Source organism: Mya arenaria, chromosome 10, assembly GCF_026914265.1.
Source record: "Mya arenaria isolate MELC-2E11 chromosome 10, ASM2691426v1".
Classification (NCBI taxonomy): Eukaryota; Metazoa; Mollusca; class Bivalvia; order Myida; family Myidae; genus Mya; species Mya arenaria.
In genome coordinates this window covers 9,594,985-9,615,827 of record NC_069131.1, presented here as the reverse complement: position 1 = coordinate 9,615,827, position 20,843 = coordinate 9,594,985, and the positions used below count along the sequence as shown (strand labels likewise).

The window sequence follows — 20,843 nt, the reverse complement described above, 5'->3', positions numbered from 1 at the left end:
TGATTAACATCTAGTTACATCTATAATGGTAATAATAAAAATAAATATAAGAAAAATTAAATCACTGTGACGTTACCAAATGTCTTTGTACTATTGGTCAACTCGTGCAATATCGATACGAGAGGATACCTTGGAAACTTTCATAATCTAAAACATATGATTTCTTACCATATCAAAATAGTATTAGCTGTAAAATACTATCATTTCATTTCGTGAGTCAGTTTAGATGTGTTAGTTTTGACTTATGTGTCTCTATTCTGTGAAGAAGTAAAATATAGGTATAAGCATTTGAGTATACATTTACACCATTAACACACTCTGACAACCAGAAATACTACTCAGCCCATTTCAATCGCCAAATGTACATTTAGTTATCTGGTTTTATCAATATAAGGAAGCCTGCGCGTGCACGCTGGCTATCATATATAAGCATTTTTCGCTCAAGACTAAGAATTTTAGCATTCAGATTTGGTTTTCTAAACAATTACATCGGCGGTCAAGATGCAGCCAAACATATACGCTAACTACATGTAGGAGTAAGAAATTCTTAACGGAAGACACGCACCACACCGTCACACGACGATAAACGTAAACTACATTTAAACACTGCAATATCGTTATCTAAAGTGCTGTAAATGTGTTATACTATTTCTGCCATGTACTAAGTGTATGCAAAAATTGTCGAAAATGCGACATCACATTTATAAACCCACTACCAAAACCTGTATATAGGGAGTGATAAGATCAGTCATTCTTTATGGTCATTCGCCAATCAAAAATCGCTAGATATTTTCATACCTATTAAAATCGTTGAAACAAAGTTAATTATGCTTCGTTTGATTTTGAGGATTGAAATGGAAAGGTATAGCTCAGTTGGTAACGCCCCTAGTTAAAAGTTTAAAGCCTTAAGAATCCGTATTTGTACAAGTTAATGTTTCGTCATGAAACCCAATTGTATTTAAAATCAGTTTAATGCAGAGGCACTGTAAAGTGAATTCAACTGCTTTTTGTGAAAATATACATATAAAAACACGAAACACCTTATGATGTAACTAGAATAGAAATATTGACTCTTGTACGTAATTTTAACGAATTCCCGTACTTTATTTAGTTTTAAACATTATATATTTTACAACGATTGTGAAGAAAGCTATGAGAGCTTATACTAAGTCCCTCTCGTTGGCACGATGTTGCGCGAGAGTGTGGTCTTGGGTTGTGGGGGAAACCGGAGTACCCGGCGGAGAAAACCCACTTGTCCGGCTTGGTGACCACTAACCAAACTCACATGCGCCCAGGCCGGGAACCGAACCCGGGTCGCCTTGTTGAGAAGCGAGTGCGCTTACCACTGCGCTAACCGGACAAACGTACTTTATTTAAGTGACATTCTTATTCAAAATCAAATCATAGACGTGTATAACAAACATACATTTTAAGTGATAAAACTTGAACCGCTTACTAAATAATGTATTTAATTAATTATTCATAACATGACTGTAACCGCAGTTTGAAATTTGAAAGCTGAACATACAAAAATATTAAATGACTGGTGAGTGCTAAAATATTTACTGTGATCTTCAAGCGTCTAATAAAGTAGAATGCCGTGTGTTCTGCACCTTTATTTCAAATTAAACTCGGTATCCTTAATAAGAACCTTAGTTTTTGACATTTATTCATCCTTTTTGATATACTTAAACAATTGTAATAATTGTGGTAAATCTTATTTGGGAGTAAGAGTGCATCTTTAAACACAATGCTATGATGTATAAGAAACGCCAATGATGATAAAACTACGAGTTGAATCCAAATCAGTTGTTGAATTGTATTCTGTAAGCGTACACGTGTCTGTAAGCATACATAATATACCCGTGAATAATCAAGGGTGTAATGTCTATCAAATCCAAAACTATCCAGCAAAATAAAAAAAAAACTATCAATTTCTCAAAAAAAACTACTATGGAAACCAAGCAATAATTCCTTTAAATATTTGAATAATCAAACCATGAGATGTGTATTCCTCTTCCTAGCATAATGTCTCAAAATAAATTATGTAAAATCGCGTTATGGCGTTTAACATCGTAAAAAACGAATATTTAGAAAATCAACATTGAAATAATTCTATAATTCCTTTTAAATATTTTTAAAACTGCTTTCATGATAATCAACTATTCAACATGATAGCCCATTTCCTTCACCCTGTGCTCAAATTATTCGTGAGTGAATAAAACGGCATTTGACAAAAATCTCACAATGTTATATCGAATTTGAATATGAATCAGTTTAATTGACGCAGTTTTAACGACATCAAAGCAATCATGGGGAAGGACACGATCCATTTAGGCATAACAATCAGTGTTGTTCCCTTTGTTAACTGTTAACGTTGTAAAGTATTTCGGTGTTGTTGGTGGAAAAGGAGTGGAATGATTCTTAAATTTTAAATTCAAAGGACGTTTAAGTAACATAATGAAACATCAAAATAATGACTTCGTAGAACATTAGAACGAAGTCACCGAGGTGGATCCATGTTGTGAACCGTGTAAAGTAAAACTGTATTATGGTATAGAATTTTAATTACTGATAACAAGATTGTACCCGTGTATTTAATAGCTATACAATCAAAGTTACTAAATGATCGGTGAGTGCTGTAAGAATTACTTGTGATCTACTACCGTCGCACATGGTAGAACTTCTGCACCTTTTTTCAAATTAAACTCGGTATCCTTCATAAGAATAACTGTTTTCGACATTTATATATACTTATTGGTATATTAAAACATTTGTATTAATATAAAAAAAATTGAGGGAGTAAGAGTGCATCTTTAATTTATACTGCCGAAGAAAAGAATGTGAAACTTTATAAAGCACATGTTTGTTATCGTGGCCTCTAAAAATAGCTATGTATGAGTTGTTTTAAACTCTATTCGAACATACACCAAAATAACAAAGATATCGTTGACAAATTATTTGTACTTTAGAAATTACCGAACTGTGAGTTAAGACAATATTATTGCATTTTTACGGTAAGCTTTTTAATTTCACGATATATTCACTCCGAATTGTATAAAAGGTTCGTGACAAAATGAAATTAATTACATAAGATTGCTCTTGTAATGATTAGATAAGTAAAATGATCATGTAAGCGTTCGATGCATGGATCAAAGTGACTCACTGTACAGCGCAAAATGCCAACAACAGACCAATAAACGTTAAATTGATAGATCGAGATATATGATGCAGACGCATAAAACCTTGAGAAACGTTTTGGAGGCTTACAAAGACAGGATAGCGTTTGATTACATATTATCATGAAAGCATCAGTATGAATATGTTGTTTAAGCTAAGAATTTGGCATGATAGAAAGTATCTTTGCACTCCTAGGTGTAATTGTATCTCGATACTGCTTTTACCACAAATAAACTACTGTTTCGCCGACCGTTTCAAGGCTACGTCCATCACGAATACACAACACAGACAATTTATTAATATTAATTGTTCTCATGTCGAATCAATAGGAATCCCCCCTGTCGAATAAAAAATGATATAACCAGACGAATATATAGGGAGCCGAATCTTTAGGGATACGCCTAGCCGAATCTATAGGGATACGCTTAGCCAAGTCTATAGGGATACGCCTAGCCAAATCTATAGGGATACGCCCGGTCGAATCTATAGGGATACGCCCTGTCGAATCTATAGGGATACGCCAGGTCGAATCTATAAGGATACGCCCAGTAGAATCTATAGGGATACGTCCAGTCGAATCTATAGGGATACGCCCAGTCGAATTTATAGGGATACGCCCAGTCGAATCTATAGGGATACGCCCAGTCGAATCTATAGGGATACGCCCAGTCGAATCTATAGGGATACGCCCAGTCGAATCTATAGGGATACGCCCGGTCGAATCTATCTTAGAATACATTCAAAACATTGTTCAATATTTTTCAATAAGTGAATTATCCTATCTATTTTTATTGCAATAACTTTTAATAACTGGCAGAAAAAAAAAACGTTTATCAGTTAACAAATCCTTCAAGTTTCGAAATAATTCAACACACATATTTATCAAAACGGTGAATATGTTAAAATACTTTCTAAGAACGCTTGCATATAATGTGATAGACAATATGTTGCAAAGCAAGCTTGCATGATTTGTGATAGACAAGACGTTGCCTAGCACGCTTGCATTTTTTGTGATATTCAAGACGTTGCCTAGCACGCTGGCATTTTTTGTGAAAGACAAATCGTTGCCCAGCACGCTTGTATTTTTTGTGATATTCAAGACGTTGCCTAGCGCGCTTGCATTTTTTGTGATATTCAAGACGTTGCCTAGCACGCTGGCATTTTTTGTGAAAGACAAATCGTTGCCCAGCACGCTTGTATTTTTTGTGATATTCAAGACGTTGCTTAGCACGCTTGCATTTTTTGTGATATTCAAGAAGTTGCACAGCACGCTGGCATTTTTTGTGATAGACAAATCGTTGCCCAGCATGCTTGCATTTTTTGTGATATTCAAGACGTTGCCTAGCACGCTGGCATTTTATGTGATAGACAAATCGTTGCCTAGCACGCTTGCATTTTTTTGTGATATTCAAGACGTTGCATAGCACACTGGCATTTTTTGTAATAGACAAGACGTTGCCTAGCACGCTTGCATTTTTTGTGATAGACAAGACGTTGCCTAGCACGCTGGCATTTTTTGTGATAGACAAGACGTTGCCTAGCACGTTTTCATTTTTTGTGATAGACAAGACGTTGCAAAGCAAGCTTGTATTTTTTGTGATAGACAAGACGTTGCAAAGCAAGCTTGTATTTTTTGTGATAGACAAGACGTTGCAAAGCAAGCTTGTATTTTTTGTGATAGACAATATATTTTAAAGCATGCTTTCGTTTTTTGTGCCTATATAAAAACAGTACCTTGCGCAATTAGATATTTGATATTCTGGCTGAATAAAATGCTGAATACAATATATCATGATATGAGTTAAATCTGTAAATTTGCATCGAAAGTGATGCTTCAAAATAAATAAAGTAAAAACGGTTCACAAAAAACTGATATTTCATTGGCGGTAGAAACCACCAAGGTTTTCATTCAATAACGTTAGCGAATGAAATATAGCAAATGTTGTAAATAATTCCTCTTCTCTTATTTCAGTTTTTGTTGCATTATTCCTCACTCTTCCGAACATTGACTCTTGAATATCGGTCCGGGTCTGGGCCAACAATAACACTAAGTGGTTAAAGGCTCCCACGATCATAGTAGACGATTTCGGTGCCCACATTTGCATATATTGTGCCAGAATAACGGCTGACCGATCTTACGTAATAAGATGCTTTTTAGAGATAATGACGCTTAATAATATAACATTCATATAACATTCCACATTAGAGAAAATTAATACATTACTATTACGTATATCATGTTTTGCTCATTATTTTATGTAATAGAGCGTTATTACTAAAAGGTTAATACATGACGGAGCGGAATGACACAGTAGTTAAACGATAACAACTACGGCAGCGTCGACCGACCAGACAATGATATCAAAACAGCGCCGAAGGACACTGCAATAATATCAAAATAGCGATGAAGGACACTGCAATGATATCAAAACAGCGCTGAAGGACATTGCAATGATATCAAAACAGCGGAGAAAAACACTGCAATGATATAAAACACCAACGACAGCATCGACAGACAAGTCAATGGTATAAAAACAGTGGCAGCAATATCGACGGGTTATGAAATTATTCAAAACATCGATGTCAACATTGACGGACAAGGCAATAATATAGAAACGGTGATGACAACAAAGACGTTAAAGGCAAAGATTCAAGACAGCGACGACAATATCGACGAAAGAGGCAATGATACAAATGACAGTGACGTCGGACAAGGCAATGACTTAAAACCGCGACGACAGTATCAACGGACAAGTCAATGATATAAAAGTAGTGACGTCGGACAAGGCAATGACTTAAAACAGCGACGACAACATCGACGGAGAAGGCAATGATACAAAAACAGTGACGTCGGACAACGCAATGACTTAAAACAGCGACGACAACATCGACGGAGAAGGCAATGATACAAAAACAATGACGTCGGACAACGCAATGACTTAAAACAGCGACGACAACATCGACGGAGAAGGCAATGCTTCATAACAGTGACGACAATATCTCAGAAAAGAGGTAATGATTTTAAACAGCGACATCAACACCGACGGACAAGGTTGTGATTTATAAAACAACAACGGCAACATCGATCATTTAGTTTGATATTTTCGTTGACATTTACAGTCGAACCCCGTTGGCTCGAACTCCCAGGGACTAGCAAAAATACCTCGAGCCTCGGAAAGTTCGAGCCAAGCGGGAACTCTTACATTAAGCTTAAAGGAATCGGTTCTTTACTTACATTTCGAGCCAAGGAAGAATTCGAACCAAGCAATTTCGAGCCAACGGGGTTCGACTGTAGTATGAAATTTTTGATTTGCTTTCTTATTCAAAAAACGCCAACGAGCAAACCTGTCACGTTTTTTTTAAATATGTTACTCGTGGCTGTATTGTTACACTCAACCATTCTGAACATTGACTCTGGACCAATAGTACGTGAACGTGTTTCAATCTCTCTCATTACGATAGAGGGGTTTCTATCGTCCCTAACAAGCAATTCCAATGCACGGATTTACATATTACGTGCATATTAAGAGAGAGCCCGGTCGAACAGAATTACTAGTAGGTGCATTTTAGGAAATGATGATATCTTATATACTTCTATAATATATCTCCTTATAGCTCAATTTCATACAAATATGTAATAGCAGTGGTATGTCTTTTTTGTTTATCTTGTTATGTAGTTTTGCGTGCGGAATCGACACAAGCATTTTGTTCTCTTTGAAATGGGTTTGATATGTGTATTTGCCCATGTCTACTGCATTACACAATCGAATAACAAAGATTCAACATTTGATGTTCATAAGATCTAATTCGTCTGGTTTGCACAACTAGAAGTATTTCACTGTAGTTACGCAATGCAATCACATTTCAATAGGTAGTCTAACATATGCATTGATATTAAAGTTATAGTATAAATGTTATTTATATTTATAAGAAATGCACTGCCATCGAGTGCCCAAGATAAGTCAGAGTCTAGAGTCAAACAAATTCAAATCCTGTTAAAGACAAGTTCTACACCCACGGGCAACTGTTGATAGTGAGTTTTAAAGCAACGTGTTATAAACTTGGCTTCCTTCGGTATAAATTAATCAAGAGTTGGCGTAACTCGTACGCATCACAGTTCTTTTGTCATTCGAATCAGTCAATAATTACCGAAACCCAGTCGAGATAAAAGCATTGAAACCTTATACGACGTTATATAAAAGCATAGTTTTCATTTTACATCTTTTAACCTTAACATTTATATTTAACATTTTAACAAACAAAGACCGGCTTTTTGCAGAAAACCGAATGCGCTCGAAACATAAAAAATAGAGGAGGTGCGTTCAATAAAAGCGTATTGTAGGGCATACAACAAGCTTATAACATAGCGAACAACAAGGCGTACAAAAACACAACGCTTACAGTACAGTTAAGCGTATAGTAAGGCGTGTATACAATAAACGTATGCGTAAATACGGTCGGGTATATGTAAAACAATGAGCTATTTTCCGACATGAATGACAAACATGCATAACATATCAAAACATAACAATGAGCTGGTGACCTGGAAATAAAAGCATACATGTATAGTTTAAAAAATGTACAAATATCGGAACAGGTATTTACAGCAGCCTTTCACTATTAATACACACATTGCATACAATTACTTAAAGTAAGATGGATAAGAGCATTGAAATCAGTGATAACATTAACAAGTTATGGAAAACCGATACAAAAAAGTTATACTCATTACTATATATCAAGAACTATGTGTAACTTTAACTATATATATATATATATATATATATATATATATATATATATATATATATATATATATATATATATATATATATATATATATATATATATATATATATATATATATTTATATTTGCTTTAAATGGATTGTGTAGTAATACATACGCAGAACACCAAACACAGCTTACATTGAACTATTTTTTATCAGAAAATGTTGAATAAAAAATGGCCATTGAACGGTAAAAAAAAGAAAACACAGCAAAATCAGATAAGTTTGAAAAGTAATGCGAATGTATATTTTGTCCTCATTACAATACGACAGTGTCAAACATCGGGAAAACAGTATGTCAGCACCTTAGTGCAATAAATTAATAACTGCATATAGAAGTAGAAGCAGATAATGAGTTCTTGCATTGAGGTGACGATGTTTCGACTGCCTTTTTAAGAAGGCTTTTATTTAGAATCTTTATTTTCTTGTGCACTTGAACCACTAAGGATGGTGCACGGGATCTTTTTTAACATCATTTATTAATTTGTTCCATATTTTCTCAATAAAAGTTCAATTAAGAGTGTTATGTATTGTCTAATAAAATATTGTAAGATATAACACCAAGTCATTTAAGAGTAATATACGTGATCTTAGAGTAGTCTCAACGTAATAAAAATATTTTAAGGCAGCTTTCCTCATAAATCAAATTATTTTACCATAATTCCGAAATAAAATTGAAATATGTGGGGGTGTTGTTGTTTGGTTTGTTTAAAGAAAATGCACTTTGCCGTTAAAGCTGCAATCCCACAGATGTATCGCTGTGACATCTTTTTAATGTGTTGTCTTGGAATGAGCCTAATTTTGCGTATATATCTGCAAACCAGTGATGAAAGACTGCTGACAAAAGATCAAATCGCAGATGTTCATATTTCCATTCGAAAATTAATGTTTTTATGGCCTAAAGCGTTACTAACGGCTTAAGAGAAATGCATAAAACATCAATTTCTGAAATACAAAAATCTGCTATCTTTCTTTTTGTCAGCAGTATTGTATGGTTCACATGCATTTTTGCATAAATTGGCTCGTTCCAAGACAAAAAATAAAAAGTCGTCAAAATGGTAAAACTCTGAGAGTGCAGCTTTAAAGAGACTGTGTCACAGATTGGCACCAAAAATTTTTTTTTTCTGTAACGATTCTCAGGGAAATTATCTAATAGAATTTGTTACGCTTTGATATCATAATTGTAAAACAAGTACCAAAATGTAAAAAAAAAAATGTGTCGGAGACCAGGTTCGAACCCGCGTCGCCAAAATTGTAGGCCAGCATCTTACTCACTGCGCTACAAAAATTCATTCTAATTGGGTGACATAATTAAGCTATACACCTACCTCGGTAATATCACGTGATAACACCGACTAGCCAATCACGCATAAGGAATGATTTCTACCTGGTAGACATACCCAGTAATCTGTTTTAATGGAAAAATACGAAATAACTGCTGAACTTAAATACATTGTAAACTATATGGTACTTCAGTTAGTAAGTTTCAATGCGCTGACACATCGATGCAAAGTTTATGTCAGTTTTAGACAATTTTCTTTTTTTCTCTCGCTATTTTATCATACGTGAGACAGCTCCTTTAATATGCATTGAAAGTATGCTTATTCTACATATATATAACTTTTGTTTTATAACATTACTAGGGATATATATATATATATATATATATATATATATATATATATATATATATATATATACAAATTCAACCTTTGGGACATTTTGCCTATTTGAACAACCTTTGGAAGACATTATCATTACATGCTATATATCCTATAATAATATATCCTTTGCATATTCCTTCATAAAATATGCATAATTAAATGTAGTAAAGCATAATTAATGATGTTTTTTTCCCAAAATACTAGCCATCGAGAATATACAATTTTTGACTGTCGCCTAAAGGTAAAGCGCCGGATGTTCATGAAAAAGTACAACCTTTGGGAGAAGTACCCCAAATGTTGTACTGTATATGTCGCCGAAAGGTTCAATATTATATATAATGTAATTTGACTACTTAACTCAGCCGGTAGAGTGGTCTGAATGTTTCGCGGCAGACCCCGTTCGAATGTTTTAGTCCTACTGACAACGTTAAGATGCCAGTTCGGTAACCATGATTTATGTAGCCATCTCCTCAATCTTTTCATTATATTGTCAAATTATTATTTCTTGCATTTTATTTGCTGTGTTCATAACAATATATGAAGCTAATTTTAATTTAAAGTCGGGCTAGGTTGTGATCTTACTCTCACACTAAGACGAAGATTTATGAACCTTAATAAACAATACAACAAAATATATGCCATTATTAATAAACCACATACATGTTGTTTGTCCAATGACATGCTCTATTGCCGTTTTCATCATTGCATTACTCTTGTAAAAAAGCAGCATTGTTTGCACTTATGACTGGGTTGCTAAATTGCTTCAACCACCAGTTGGTGTGTAAGCTTCTTTAAACTCGCACTCGGGCCTTGCCCATTCGACGAGTGCTCTGGTAAGAGTGTTAGTTATCTAAAATAATTCAAGAATGGTGCACAGACACAATAAAACCCTGGTTTGAGCCAATCCAATTCTTTGACGTGCCGCAAAATATAGAACTGTCACACGGGACCCCGATTAACGTCCATCCCGGAAGATGATTAGTATATAAGTGTTGCGGTTGGGAATAGAAACTGCTGTCCCTGGATTGACTAGTGTGACACATGACCACGAAACCACCCGGAAAACGTTGACAATCTATTAACCGTGTATTTCGGTATTTTCTCCCTATATATGGCGATACCGATGAGCAATGCGATGGTTGTCGGAATAAATCCTCCGGCGGGATTATGTATGCCAAAAACGTGCCCTGGTATCCAAACGCGTAGTTAGCAGCTAGCCTATTTCATTTTCGTGAGCTGGAAGAACATCAATACTTATGAAACGGGTATAAAAATTACAAGTTATTATGACTATATGCAAAATGCAGCATGAATGACTCATTTAATAATAGTTTAATACGAAAAGTTGAAATTGTTGTGTATGATGTTCACATCCTGTTATGCCAATGCCAAAACGATTGTCTGATTGAGGGTCAGACATCGACGGCCCTATACTTGGAGGAAGAATTGACGATTGGATTTTAAATATGTCTATGGTGTAATGTTGTCTGCGATTGCATACGTTTTCTTCTCAGACTTAAACAGACGTGTCGTTGCAAACCCACTGTTCCTATATTTTAAATAACAAATAGAAACCACTCTTTGCTAATATCTACCGTTATGGCATTCCTTAAAACACCTAGTGCACGTGCGTTTTTCAAAATCATTTCAGAACTGAAAAAAGAGTGAAATCTATATACATTGTTAATTTATTATGTTTTCAATTTGAAAAAAAAACTGAAATGCTATGAATATATGTAAGTTTCACTTGTATCTGTTTGATTGTTAAACCAATCGAAATAATTATGTGAGGTTTTTTTTCCAAGAAAATAATGACTGCAAAACAAATCAGTAACGTATTATTTCACTTGAGAAACAACCACCAGAAACCATACAGTAAAATTACACTAAGAAATATGATTTGTTTTAATGAATGTAGTGCAGTAAATCTGTAAAAAAAATATTTAAAGGTGCACTTGACAATTATTCTTAAATATTTGATACGGAATAAAAGCGGTTACAGCAGGCGAGAAAATGCACAATATAAGATTATAAGTATCTCCCATGGCCGAGAGTGTAAGATAGATTCATTCCGACCCGAGCGTAGAGTGTCGGGATGAACCTATCTTACACGAGCGGCTATGGTAGATGCTTTTTCTCCCACCTCAGTTAAACAAAATTAAGTAACAATGTATTTTTTGCTGGAACTCTTTTGTGCTTAGTGAAAATAATTGCGTATGAATATGCGATAGCACGTGGTTGTCATGGATATGCGCGCAATGATCCAGTTAATGTAAATAGTCAAATCGGTCTTTTTAAATAGTTCTAAGGAGAATGAAGCATTTTTCTTGAATGGTGCTTGAAAACTGTTTTATGGTGACATTTGAAGCTGATTCACCAAGATGGTCAAGGAAGACAAGACAACATGGAAGGCCAACTACTTCGTCAAGATATTTGAAGTATATCGGTTGAAAATTCAAAACAATTTGTACTTTTGGGACATATAAATTTGCATAGGTCCTTAAGTACGAATGTCCTGAAAATCTTGTGACAAGCATATCATCAACTTTTATGTATTTACTTCAATCTTTGATTTCGCATAACTTGACGTAAGAACGTGAAGGATTCTGTATTTAAAACACAACCGTTTCATTCATTGGCAGGTATGTTGTCCTTAAGTCTATAATAAATTCATATAGTGTACTAGATGCCATTTTTTCTAAATCGAACAACTTATAAAATATTCAGTGGTTCACATATATTTTACTGTTTTAAATTATGAAATAAAACGAAAAGGACTTTATGGACTTATGCATGGCATAAAGAACGATATATTAATCAGCTTTTAACACTACCGAGCCCGGTAAACAAACACTTATTATTACAATTATTTTGATGATCTATTATCCACGTTGTGGTGACAAAAAAAATAATATTTCTTTTCTGTTTTCTGTTTTCGTTTTTACATGAAAGGATGAGGTATTTCAGAGTATGATTTTACAAATCGGTCTAACCATAAACAATTAAATACATGTCACCACAAAAACATAACGTCAAATGAACAAACGCATCAAGAAAATCAATTATATCCAGTGAAAAAGAGCATACATTGAACTAGGGGCGACATGTTTATGTCTAGATAGTCAAGTATGGGTAATAATTACCTCGTACTTGAATACTTAATTAGAAAACAATCGAACGCGGGCCGTTTGAAAAACAAAAAAAAACAAAAAAACAAAAACAACATAAATATGTAGATAAACATTTGAAAAAACAACTAGAAAAATAAATTAATACAAAATGTCAACATATTCTTTGGTATTGAAGAAGTTTTAGAATTCAGATAGTAGTGAGGCAACTGGGAATTCAACAACAAAGAGGTCAGTTCACATTGTTATATATGTATGCACACTGGACGAAACGTCCTGATCTCAGAACACTCTCTTGCCAATGAACTGTCCGCAAGTCTTACTCATCCTTTAAAAATATCAAAGTTACCGTACTCTAGCTTTTACATTTTTAAGACACGCATGCTATCCAATTTCTAAATTACAACAAGTCAATACCAGTGAAAAAAAACTTATTTGGCAAATTTCCCACAAACAAATGGGATTAACCCACCCCCTTGGCCTCAGAAATATGTTTCAGTCACACTTGGGGCTGTGACGGAGTCAAGCAATAACGCAGCCTCTATGGGGTGCGGGGAGACCTTTATAAACTCAACAACGGCAATAATACACGCCAAGTGGCGACATGTCAAGCCCGCTAAATAAGCTTCAGACAAAGTCAGAATATTTTCCATGTTATTGCAACACAGACATACATGGAGTTCAACAGTAAGACGAAAACTATTTATATTTAGTATGATATATTATTTGGTATCGTTCAACTTGGAAAATTAAAAAAAAAATCGAACATCTCAAATTATTGTGTACTTAATTAATTAATGTTTCAATAGTACTGTTTCAAATGTTGACCTCTCAGTGTTACCTTCAGGCCTGGCTGATGTGTGTGCTACGTCGCCTTATAATTGTGAAACCGTTTTGAAAATCCTACTATGTATGATCAATACAGCAAGGACAATGTTTTCTCAGGATCGATTGATGTACTTACGTTTTGTTGAAAATCCTTGTATACATGGTAAAGTTTCAACCCGGACTAAGTTCAGTCAAAATAAGTTATATCAACAGTATTCATTTTGATATTTAACTTGTATTGTGTCCTTGACATTTGACGTACAAATCATTGCTGTGCGTTCATACCGCTTGTAGGCTCGTACTTAGGAGGGATTCCGATCGTTCAGTCCTCATAAACAGACAGAAAAAAGGTTCATACATTATCACTACGAAATCGTGGCTTAATAAAATCAATCTTTATTAACAGAACAGAATAGACCATTCCGAAACAACAGTTTTTCTTAAAATCCGCTTTTCTACGATCATCATAATTATCAAATCACTATTGAACCCATGGACAAATCCCGCCAAATATGAGATACTGCGATGACCGTGATAGTATGCAACTGACTGGTATGTTTTGCCTATTAACCGAAAACAGTAATCTAATATCTACAGCGTGCTTAAAAGATAAAAGAGACATTTAGAAACGTTTAAAATTATAAACATATATATATATGTTATAGCACCATTACTGATGATAACATTTTACTGAAAATAATTCATCTATGCCATATTCTAACATGACACATACTACCCTTACTGACAATATATTTTTCGATCCCTAAACTTTACTGTTAGGCAGAGATAAAATATAAATGTCATGCATAGGCAATTAAAAAGGCAATTTACTTCTATGTCCTTTTATGTTAAAATGTGTTTACACCTCAGAGGAATAATGAACCCACAAAAACAAAAACAACCAAAAGTAAATAAAAAGCAAAAAAAAATAACAAATGCGATAACATTAAATGTAAAAACCTGTTTGCAAAACTATATTCTTTTTTTAACACAGTGACTTTTCGGTAAAATTTTCTGACCCTAAACAAAACTTTACTTTTAGGCAGAGGTAAAATATTCATGTCATGCGTAGGCAATTAAAAAGGCAATTTACTTCTATGTCCTTTAATAATAACAAATGCGATAACAGTAAATATAAAAACCCGTATGCAGAACTGTATTCTTTTCAAACACAGTAAATTTTGTAATCTGGTAAAATAATTTCATGTCTCCCAAAGGTTTTTGCGATATTACCCAAAGGTCGGATTGTGTTAAACGTTTCGGACACTATATTAAATCATTTTCTTGCTCGACATATGCTACGGGTAACCAATGTCGCATGTGTCAGGTTCAAAAATGCAATTTGCATTTTTGTAATGTTATACGAAGTTACAAGAATATGACCTCACCCTACAGTTTGTAGTCCAAGTAGGCTTATAACAGGTCAAAACAAGTCCTGAATTGTGCACAAAGTGACCCCGGTTTCTGCTTGATGCCCTTATAAATACATATTAGGGACATAATATGCACGAAGTGAACAGATAAGGATGTTGCATAATTTGTCGCCCTAGTAAACGTATAAGCTAGAATTGCTAGTCCTTAGCTGCATTAATAGCTATCTCCGCCTACTGGTTATTGTCCTAAAAGGCACATGAGAGGGAAATTCCAGTCCGAGCTGAACATTTACTGCTTCCGCCCACTGGTTGTCACCCTAATAGGCACATCAGAGGAAATTTCCAGTCCTAGACGAAAACCTTTATGTTTATAATAATATATCATTTGATTACGAACAACTTTGAAAAGCAAACAAATCGAACCTCTTAATTTATTGTGTACTTAGTTAATGAATGTATCAACAGTACTATTTAACTGTTGACCTCTGAGTGTTACCTTAGGACCTGGCTGATGTGTGCACCACGTCCCCTCATAATGATGAACCTTCATGGCAAAGCCGTTTTGAAAATCCTATTATGAAATATCAAAATACAGCCAGGACAATGGTCGGTCAGGATGGATGGATGTACTCACGTTTTGTTGAAACTCATAGAATGCATTGTTCATCCCGGACTAGCTTCAGTCTAAATAAGTTCTATCAACAGTGTTAGTTTTGATATTTAACCTGCAAGGGTGTCCTAGACATTTGACGAACACATCTGTGTTTATGCACTGGGCTTTATGGTGATCCTTTATACTTGGTTAAGATACAGTTCGGGTGGAAGCACTTACAAACTTTTACCCACTCAGTGATCTTTTTCAATATCATTATTTAACATAACACAAACGCTGAGGTACCAGTCATTCAATATGTATGCGTTTCAAGCCTTTGGATATACGGTTACAATCCTGTTATCAGTCATTAATATTTTCCGTAAATGCATTAATTAGTGAGTTGTTAAATATTATTCTCTCAATATTCATCTTTGTTATACATGTGTATGGATTGAATTTGAATGAGACTGTCACTTTTAGGAAGAAGAACTATTGCTGTGCGTTCATACGGTATGTAGGTTCGTATGTAGGCGCGCGCCCGATTTTTCAAACTGCATAAACCGACAGAAAAAAGGTACATACATTATCACTAAGAAATTGTTGCGTAATAAAACCTATCTGTATTAATTAGACCATTCAAAAGCAACAGTTCTTCATATCCGCTATTCTACGATCATCGTTATTATCAAATCACTATTGAACTCTCAGACGAACCCGCCAAATATGAGATTCGGCGATGACCGTGATATTATGCAACTGACTAGTATGTTTTGCCTCTACAGCGCGCTTAAAAGACGAGAGAGACATTTAAAAACGTTTAAAATTATAAGCATAAGTATGTGTTGTGGCACCATTACTGATAATAACATTTTACTGAAAATAGTTCATGTATGCCATATTCTAGCATGACACATACTACTCTTACTGACCATAACTTTTCTAAACCCTAAATAATACTTGTCCTTGAGGCCTAGGTAAAATGTTTATGTCATTTCTATGCAGCAAAAAAATAAATATGCATCTATGTCCTTTTATATAAAAATTGTGTTTACACTCATCAGAACATTGGATCTACAAAAATAATAAATTGGATAACATGAAATTCAAAATCAAACATTTGGAAAAACAAATTATTATTAAATCTAATACCGTTTGGATTACAATCGATTAAATCGTCTGGTAACATACTTTTATGTCTTCAAATTGTTGCAACGATGTAACCCAAAGGTCGGATTGCCAAACCATTTCGGACACTTTTTTAAAGCATTTTCTAGAAAGATAGTTGTTGTTCTTCACATATTTCTGACCAAAAATGTCGCGTATATCATGCTCAAAGTGCTTGTTGGGGAGGGAGTAGAAGGGAAGGGCGATTTTGTACATGTGATATATGCCTTTCTTGTTAGAATGTTCATTATTCAGTTATAGAATTCACATTGTATACTAATACATAATAGTCGGTAACTCGATTTTATCTAAAGTGACAACAGAGTGACCTCATCCAACTGTTTGTGGTACAAGTACCCAGAATAGGGACACACTAGTCCTGAACTTCAAGTGACATCCGCATTACGGTTTTAAAAATCATGATATAGACGTGCTTGTTCTGAATTAAACATATAGTGTCTATCGGCATGCCGTGGCGGGCTAGTAGGCATAAGGGGGCTACACTTATACGCAATTGTTCATTACGTGTCATCGCCTTAGTAAGCACACAATATGAACATACCAGGCATGAACTGAAACTATATTGACCTCATCCTACATTTGGTCGCTCTGATATACATACTTAAGCGATAAATAAGTCATGTAAGGAGCATCAGGTGACATTTGCCGACTGGTTGTCGTCAAAATAAGCACATATAAGGGTCAAATCGGACCTAAGCCTCACACAGTGGCCTCTTCCTTCTTGTTGTCACTCCAGAAGATACCCTTTTAACCAGGCATGATATGCCTTTAATCACATTTATATTTAAGATTGTTTCTTGAAACAAAATATATTAAGGTTATTTCGGTTTTAATGTTGTTTAAAGAATGATTTAAATTGTTGTTCATTTATGCTGTATGTATGTATGTATTGTCCTGATTTTTCTATCCTGTGATAGATGCCCTCGGAGATGGGATTCTGCGATGAACGTGATATTATGCAACCGACTAGTATGTTTTGCTTATTTCAGCGATAAAATTTAGTAATCAATACTGCGCTTCAATGACGAGTGAGATATTTGAATTCGCTTCTAGTTATACACTTAATTATGTAAATATAATAGCATTATAACGGATGGTAGAGGTTTAATGAACATAACTTCATTGGCATATAATAGCATGGTACATTCTACTGTTACTGACAATGCATTTTCTGATCCTGAACAATACTTTACTTTTAGGCAGAGGTAAAATATTCATGTCATGGGTAGGCAATTAAAAAGGCAATTTACTTCTATGTCCTTTAATAATAACAAATGCGATAACAGTAAATATAAAAACCCGTATGCAGAACTGTATTCTTTTCAAACACAGTAAATTTCGGGCAAAAGAAAATTTTGTAATCTGGTAAAATAATTACATGTCTCCCAAAGGTCGCAGCGATGTTACCCAAAGGTCGGATTGTGTTAAACATTTCGGACACTATATAAAGTCATTTTCTTGAAAGGTCACTGTTGCTCTTCATATGTTATGAGGAATAAATGTCGCAAGTGTCAGGTTCAACGTGGGGAAAGGGCAACTACTTCAATTTCAAACATGCAATTTATTCATTTTTTTGTTAGAATGTTTATTATATAGTGATAAAAATACCCGTGTATAACAATACATGACAGCCTAAAGCGTATAGTCGATATTATTTATAATGTTATGTGACAAGAATGCGACCTCATCCTACAGTTTGTGGTCCAAGTTGGCACCTAACAGGTCAAATCAAGTCCTAAGTTGTGCATTAAGTCACTCCGGTTTCTGGTTGATGCCATAATATATACCTAATAGGGAAAATAATGTCCCGAACAGTACATTTAATGTACTTTGCCATGACAACGCGGCAAAGTAGTCAAAATATGGGGACAAACTGGTACTCAGCTGCACACAAAGTGTCATTGCCCAATAGGCACATACTAGAAACATACGAGATATGACCTTAGGCTATTTATGTGATGTTCAAAGTTGGGGAGCGGTAAATATTTATTTTTTATGTATGCAAAATATTCCTCTTTCGTTAGAATGTTCATTAAACAATAATGCCTACCTGTGCGACAACCAGTAGGCGAAGGCCACTATTTCCTGTTCAGGACTTCAGTGTCACGTTTAAGTGCATTCTAGGACGGAAACAAGAAAGCAAAGATCGCTTTATGTTCATTTCAGGATTTATATGTCTTTGTTATATTTTTACAGGGACTTGATTTACATTATGAATGCATGCATGTGCTTTAAAATTTATTTACATAAATTTTAAATAAAACAAGTATAATCACAAGTTATTTGTTATTAATTAAACACTGTTTTGACATAATTATATACTGAACTATCACTCAACTAACATTCATAACGGTGTTAAGGTGTTGCACATTTTCACGATTTTATGTTTTATGTCACCAATAAATCGCGCATGCTGTTTTGTCTATAAATTGTTTGTTCGACATACCGTTAATCCTTATCCCGACTTAGGATTAACGGTGTTTAATGTGTATATTGACATCGGCTTACGGATTATTGCCCTAGTAGAAACAAACCCGAGACATGCTAGTACAAATCTGAACTGAACTGAACATAAATGGATATACGACATGACTGGCAGCAAAGAATTCTCATAAAACGGACATAGTAAACATCCATTAAACATTAAGTGTTGTAGGCGATCTATATCATTCGAGTTTTAAGAACTATGTTTGGGAAAAATACAAGAAAATGAGGATAATGGGGATATATAGTACATGTGGAAAATAAAAATATTGGAAATATATTGTCATAAAGTTATTAAAAACTATCGAGTATACTGGCGAGGAGGAAACAAGTCAATGATTATGAAAAAGTGTAGAAATCTAACTGCTATGCGATTTTGGTCAAAAGAAACGCGTCAGTTAGAAACTAGCAATATATGTCTGAAGATCTCAGCAAGTTGATACCAAATTCTGCAAAAACAGTGATATCTTGCCACCGACTTGTAAAGTATGCCTATGAGCAAACAAGTAATCTTAATAATTATTACAATACGCCTCAAAAAAGTGATACGTTTGGAATCGTTCCAAATTATCCAAATAAATATGTATTTCTTGTAGCACCATAACTTATGACAAAATTCTAATTACCATTACTTATTTGATATATATTCTAGCATGGCAAATACTACTTTTACTAACCTATTAGGCTGAGGTTAATATTCATTTATTTTTTAGGTGATTATCATCTCCATCCTTTAATACCATTAGTGTATCCACATTTCATCAGAACAGTGCATCTACATAAAATATATTATGTTATAATGTATGTATATTGGATTACACAAAATGTAATGAACCATATGCCAAATTATGTTTTATCAAACACCATACCTTTTGGGCAACATGCTATTTAACCATCTAATAACAAGTACACGTTTCCCAAAGGTTGCACCCATGTAATCCAAAGGTCGGATTTGTTTAAATATTCCGTAGACGATTTACAATCTTTTTCTAGAAAGGTCACGGTTGCTCTACTGCTCTACACACGACAATTTCACATATACCATGTTGAAAGTTGATGGGGGGGTCGACACTCTAGTTTCCTTTTACAGTTGCCTGAACTTACAAAATAGTGACCTCCTCCTACTAATTGTGGTCCGCGTATCCACAAAATAGTACTAGCACCCACTGGGCGATGCCCTAGTAGACGCATGAGACGTACCTGTCCTGAATTGAACATAATGTGACATCCACGATGACTTTATGCCCTAGTGGGTTCAGTAAAGGAACAAACAGAGCAAATTCAGCTGTTCATATAGTGCCATCCGCATACAAATTGTCACCCTAGTACGCACAAAATATGAACATGATATTCGTGAACTGATTGTTTATGACCTCCGCCTACTGGGCATCACCCTGTTACGCACATGCTAGCGTTAAATGCAATAAGAATTAATATGAACCAACTGGTCTAAGGCCGGACATACATTGACATCCAGGTACTGGTTGATGGGCAGACAACTGATAGAGACAAATTTGTTTCAAAATGGGTTTATTGTGACGTCCGCCATTCCTCGTCGCACTATTATGCACATAATTGAGTCAAACGGTAACATATATTGACAATCTGTCAACTGGT

The 20,843-nt window shown here is 34.7% G+C and overlaps 1 protein-coding gene across 1 annotated transcript in view; it reads left to right on the top strand.

Moving 5' to 3' along the window:
- The window catches only part of LOC128205394 (uncharacterized), a 78,545-nt gene that overhangs the window by 511 nt on the left and 57,191 nt on the right, over positions 1 to 20,843 (top strand). The gene's annotated exons all lie outside the window — the stretch shown is intronic.